The sequence below is a fragment of the Amblyomma maculatum genome, chromosome 1 (assembly GCF_055883805.1).
Source record: "Amblyomma maculatum isolate TAMU_Amacu chromosome 1, ASM5588380v1, whole genome shotgun sequence".
Classification (NCBI taxonomy): Eukaryota; Metazoa; Arthropoda; class Arachnida; order Ixodida; family Ixodidae; genus Amblyomma; species Amblyomma maculatum.
Genome location: NC_139344.1, coordinates 58,615,996 through 58,621,995, shown reverse-complemented (window position 1 = coordinate 58,621,995; position 6,000 = coordinate 58,615,996).

Here is a 6,000-nt window from a genome sequence, read left to right as displayed (position 1 = left end):
CTGGCATCGAGATACGCACATTCACGAGCAGCTTTCGCTTCGCACTAAACTATTACCTCGATCTGCCCGTAATGTAAGCGAGTTACTCCTAGAATTTACGCTGTCTTAGGTCCTGCATCGACCTCCGAAGATCTAGCGCCGGCACAACATATACACACCTCGCCGTGCAGAACATATTCGGCAGTCCAAAGTATGTATATGAAATGGCATTATGCTCGTTCCTCACATGCAGACCGAGGAAACAGGATGTTTCTAGCTAAATTCTTCGTTTAAATTCTACCTCAGAGCCGTGGCAGAAGACATGCCGAATCTACTAGAGACCTGCGCTGCTACTGCGGCGAGCTGCACTGCACATCGACTCGTCGAGGCGGAGACCTACTGCACCGCACCGCAAGAGTGCACAACCGGAAAGCCGGAAGCGCAAATGATCCGAATTCCCTGTGAACAGCAATGTTCTTTGGTATTTAGGGGAAGACTAGACTAAAGTGCTTAGCCTGCATCTTTTTCTTGTCGTTGAATTTTGCGTACATGTAGTTTAAACACCCGCATGCTCGAGGTTAGCATGACCCGACTGAACGGCCGCGCAGCTTTGAAACGATCGGAATCGATATGCATGCATCGCCGGACTTGGGTACGCGGTAGAAAATGTGCGCTGCACATTTCGTTGCAGAAGCTTACTCTTGGAATTTTGCAGAGTGCGCCATGCAAGTGATCATTGCTACAACCACGCATCCATGTTCCAACGGCTGGCCTACCCCGAGGCGCATAAATGTTCAACCGTGGACGTATCAATGATCGAAGAGAGGACAGATTTTCACAGTATTGGGCGCGAAATCGATAGCTACCAGTGCTCAGTGTTAGAGAAATTCTGCCTTGATCATGCGCAATTCAGTGTTTCAGGTGTGGTCAGTAGCTGTAAGTTTGAACAGTTCGCCTGTCAAGTCAGCCGCGCCAGCGATGGACCGGCGGAGCGATTTTCCACGCTACACCGCTGTCCTGCTAGAAAGCCTACCTAAGCGGCGTTTGTCATACAGCTGCTTTTTGTGGGCCCCGTAATTGAAAGCAACGCCTCCAGAAACGCGTTAAATGTTCAACAATGTATTCTCTTCAACAGTTTCACTCCAGGCTGTCAAAGCAGGCGGACGTTGATAAAACAGTTGAGCACTCCAGTCTTTAGAAATCTGTAGAATCGCCTTCAGTTTGTAAAATTATTGGAATAGGTCACTTTCCGATCGCTGGGACATAGACCCTCATGACAGCGCTTTCACGTGAATAAGGACCACACCAGACCGAAAGCTTGTCTCATATAACATAGCTAACCAAGGTATACCTTACAGCATTGTGTTGATTTTTATGGTGCATAAGCGACTAATGCTGCCATGCACCAAGTACAAGGTTTAATGTATTTATTTGTGTGTAATGACTAAAATGTTCTTTAGGATGTAGCTTGCTTAGGAACATTTTAAGAAACCAAAAATGCCGGAAATTTGCACGTCTCTCCTAGGATTACAGTTCAGAAGAGCGTGTTGTCGGGCTAGTTGGTTCTGCATAGTATATAAGAGAAATGCGCAACAACTTAAACAGGACACTTACTCGCTTATTTATTTCCTAGGATCATGCTGGGATGGAAAGGGATTTGTTGCAAAATTGTACAAAATGTTTCCTCTTATTTTCTCGACTCTGACGCACGTGTAAAATATGGTTTATTGTTAGTTCATCTCACCACTCCTTGCATATTGGTTTGTCCTCTTTCATAAGTATGAAGCTGTGTGTGAGGTGTGGGTATGTGTTTTGTAAAGATGACCTAAAATGGCCTCCATGTTGTGTTTTTGATTACTGCATTATTTCCATTCCTTAATGACAGGTTTGACAAGTATAGTTTGTAGTTTATTTCAATGTTTCAAAAATCCTGCCATTTCACTCTCACTTTTCTTTGTACAAGCTTCTTGGTATCTTCATGCAGCATATTCACCCTCTGTAATTTAGCATTGCATCAAGGTAACCTGGTTATTTATTTTCATCACCTTTCAAGACAACTGTCCCGATTTCATAAAGTGTAGGGTTTCTGACGACAGGAACTCCTTGGAAGTAATAGAAATAAATGAGATCCACAATCATGAGCTATCTAGGGTATGCATATACATGTCCATCGCTCAGTGGAATGGTGTCAGTACGCTGTTAGAACAGGTCTTGTGGTAACAACAACCATTGCCTGAGGTGGTCCTTTAATGGGCATTGAAATGCTATGTAACTACAGGTACTGATAGAACTCTTGATCATGTTATGTGATGATGAGATCCTTGCATGCATATAGGTATACATTTCAGAATCTGCAGTGCACCACTTGACCATTTGCCACCAGTTTGTGTGAAAATGTATTTTTCATGCATGTTAACCAGTATTTAACAGATGACCCCTGTGCACAAGCCAAAAGTGCCACGAGCCAAAAGTGCCACGAGCCAAATGTCACGAGGCCACACGACATGGCAGGAGCTGTTAAGTCAAGCTTACAAAGTTATATTTGAAATATGTTCTGGGACGTTTCAGCTCCAATTAAGAAAGGTTGAGGCTTACAGAGGTCTATGCCAGGTTGTCTATCACCTAACAGGGCAGCCTACGACCGTATGCTAATGAGTATATCTGAGATAACAGAGACATGAATTAAGGAATTAGTAATTATGTTTGTAGCAAAGGGCATGTAAATTAACGGGAATCCACAGTGGGATCTGCAGACAAGAACCATTAACGCTGGCACACCATACCCTTACAGGTGGAGATTAGGAGTCTCCCTAATTTTTTTTTTCTGCTCAAAGCTTGTCATTTCCTTCATTATTCCAGATGAGGAAGATGTGAAAATGATAGCATCGAAAATTCCAGAGACCATCGTTAACAAGGATGCTGATTCCAACAGCGTAAAAAGGAATTCCAGAAAAGATGGGTGACTAGTAATGCTGGGAACAGTTGAAGCTAAGTGGAAAGGCATGAAATTGAAATGCAACATATGCAGAGATATGTTGCGAGACGACCAGTCTGTGGTGTGCGACATCTGTCTCCGTTAGTTTCATCAAGTGATTGGCCAAAGCAGATGGGGCTTGTGGTTTTGTGATAAGTGCAGTGTAGTAGCATAGATGCAACCTTGCCCATTAATAATTGGAGTGGAGTAAGTGCATTGTTTTGTTTTTGTAAGATGTTCATGGTCTCCATGCAAACATTATGAGAATTTTGTTCCTAGAGAATGTTTGCTGAAATGTGAATATAATGTGCAATAAAACTAGTGTTTTCTTGCTGTTTACTTTTCCTTGTGTACATTAGTTATGTGAAGAAAACCACAGGCTAGAAGGAAATGTAATGGCATGCATTTTGATACTTGGCCCCGTTGTGCTGGCTCAGTAGTTAGTGCTTGACTGCTGAACCCAAAGATGCAGATTTGGTTCCAGCCAGAGCAGGAGCATTTCAATAGAGGCGAAACAATAAGCCGTCATACACCGTGCGGTGTCAGTGCATGTAAAAGGACCCCAGGTGGTCGAAATTATACCGGAGCCCTCAACTATCGTGTTCCTCATAGCCGTAGTAATTTTGGGATGCTAAACCAGATATATATCACATCATACTCTGTGTAACATGCTATTCATGGTCACTTAATCATGCACTAAACGATCAATTTTTTCCTGCATGGTACACAAGCTGTTGTACAATTCTACTTTAGCCTTCATGAAGAATATCACACTGGCTCCACATGGCCTTCTGTTGACCCTTGATATGCGTCACAATCACACACCCGGGTATGTATTTGTCTAAGGGCACCTATGCATGCAAGGAGGGGACCGTTACTTTCCATTTGTCCGAACTGTTATGCACGATCCACATCATTTCTGTAATTCAACTGCCTGCTATTTGAACTGTCCAGCATTGATGCAAGTTTCAAAGAACTGCAATTAGCAAATTAATCCAAGCAGGAAACCATGCCAAGAACTGCTTCGGTTTCATCTTTAAGAACTGTTTGAGAACTAAAATTAGCCAAATGTTGCAAAACATTGATGAGAGGTTACAAAATCTAAAAAACAATGCAGCCTACCTATGGCAAGTAGGGTTTCACATCCTAAAGTGACATATGTAGCTATGAAAAATACCGTAGTGGAGAGCTCCAGACTAATTTAACTGCCCAGGCTTTGTACTTTGCGTTGACATCTTGCAGGAAACAGAAGCATTTGCATTTCACCTGCACCAAAGTGCGACTGCCATCACTGGCATTAAACATCACGACCTTGGGGCAAGTAGCCGAACGTGCCACTAAGATGTCGCGGCGTTTACGTACATGCTATACACGTCAACCTTTCTAGCATTAAAGCTGTCACATGTATGGCAGATATTCATGTTCAACTTTGGACTGACAAGTTTAAAAGTGTACTATTTGTGTTTGTCTACCATGAAAAACAAAGGAAACTAAGGAAAAAAAATGAGCATATGTTGAAAAAGTACTAGTCATTAACACATAAAGCATATTCGTTCCTTTATTAATGATAAAGTGGCCTTCAACAATAGTACAAAGCCTGAAAATTTAGGAAGTTGCTGTGCCAGGCAGCTATTTTACAGAAACCTGAACCATTTCACCTGTAGTAATGCGCATCCCGGCGGTGTGGGCTGGGCACTTATTTTTCGGTCCACTCCAACATGTGAAAACTGCATCATGTGCATTCCCATTTTCCGAGTTTTGAGCTCTGTAGTGCAGGCTAAAAAATTGTCGATGACTTATTTTCGTCTGATTGTTGCACAGTGCGTGTAAATAAATTACCACTGCACCTAATAAACACTGACATGCACGTGCAACATCGCCGATCATAAACGGACACACTGATGTCCGTCCGGACATCGGCGCACTCATCACAGCACTCTTCGTAGTCTCAAACAGCACTCTAGTAGGACGTAATCCGTACATCACAGCATCTCACGGTAAGCACAAACCACACCTCCAACAAACACGAATGACGCGATGCTTGGGCTGGAGACACTCCGGCGGCACCCAGCTTTCTCAGCGACTACGTATAACTTGCAGCACCAAACCTCAATGCGAGCAGAAAGCGATGCGTTACGTGACACATCTCATCACAGATAGAAGTGAGGAAACTTTGAAGAATCAAAACTACATAACTACATAACGACCGTCGTAGACGTTAATCCACATGATAACGAGGAATGAGCGGGCGTGCGGGCCGCGGGCTGGCCGTCAACACCGCGATTACATGCGCTTGCGCTGGTCGTGCTTGCGACCCTGCCGCGGTCCAACTCACGTAAACCTATCATCATGCCATCAAGTAGTATATCACCCATTCTAGGCACTATTCTTGCCACTGTACTATTCTTTGTAATTTCACATTTCACGCATGCAGTAGTAACATACTTCCTGCACCTCGCACGTAGTACACCTCATACCAACTTCGATTTGGCTACATATGGCTACCATATTGTTGCTACAACCACATCTGGGGATCTCGGATCCGTCCGGCTTTCCCGACGGATCCCAAGGCCCATATCGGAGAAAAATGCGTTGGGTCCGTCGGAAGAACCCTACCGATCGGGTCCGTCCGTCGTACCTCTGAAAAATATTTCTCGGATCCGTCCGTCGTATCTCGAAGAAAAACGCACCGGGTCCGTCGGACGTACCTTTAAGACCATTGATCGGGTCCGTCGGACGTACCTTTAGCCACAGCCTATGTTAAAATACCTCAAGTTTCCAACCTGAGGTAGGGCTCCGAAACAGAAAAGAAAGCTGTGCAGGCATTTATTGAAACGGAGTCTCAAAAACATATGGACTACAAATTTCGAGACTGCGGTCTGTTTGTTGAAAGCAGCATGCCTTTTATTGGTGCATCTGCGGATGCACTACTGCCTTGTTGATGTTGTCCAAAGCCAGTGCTAGAAGTGAAATCCCCTGCCACTATGAAAGCTGTTTCACTGACAAAACGTTCAACGAAACTGGCATATCTAAATGAAGACTTCAAA